Source organism: Dendroctonus ponderosae, unplaced genomic scaffold (assembly GCF_020466585.1).
Source record: "Dendroctonus ponderosae isolate FM_Combo_2020 unplaced genomic scaffold, Dpon_F_20191213v2 Dpon_F_20191213_7, whole genome shotgun sequence".
Lineage (NCBI taxonomy): Eukaryota > Metazoa > Arthropoda > Insecta > Coleoptera > Curculionidae > Dendroctonus > Dendroctonus ponderosae.
This window is the reverse complement of record NW_026018916.1, coordinates 2,834,254-2,834,468: the sequence shown is the minus strand read 5'-3', so window position 1 is coordinate 2,834,468 and position 215 is coordinate 2,834,254. Positions and strand designations below refer to the sequence as shown.

General features: G+C 25.1%; 1 protein-coding gene across 1 annotated transcript in view; it reads left to right on the top strand.

Moving 5' to 3' along the window:
- LOC109539296 overlaps positions 1–215 on the top strand; it is a 4,647-nt gene that overhangs the window by 1,803 nt on the left and 2,629 nt on the right. The gene's annotated exons all lie outside the window — the stretch shown is intronic.

The window sequence follows — 215 nt, the reverse complement described above, 5'->3', positions numbered from 1 at the left end:
TAAATTCACCTACACATCCCTTAGCCAAATATCTTTTAAACATTTTAAATCCCCTAATAAATAACACAACTTCCTATATTAAAAATTCTGAACATTTTTTACAAAAGTTATCAGATATAATCCAAACCATATTCTAGTAAGTTTTGATGTTGTTAGTCTATTCACTAACGTTCCTGTTGATAAAACTTTAAATATCATCAAACAAAAATTACAAA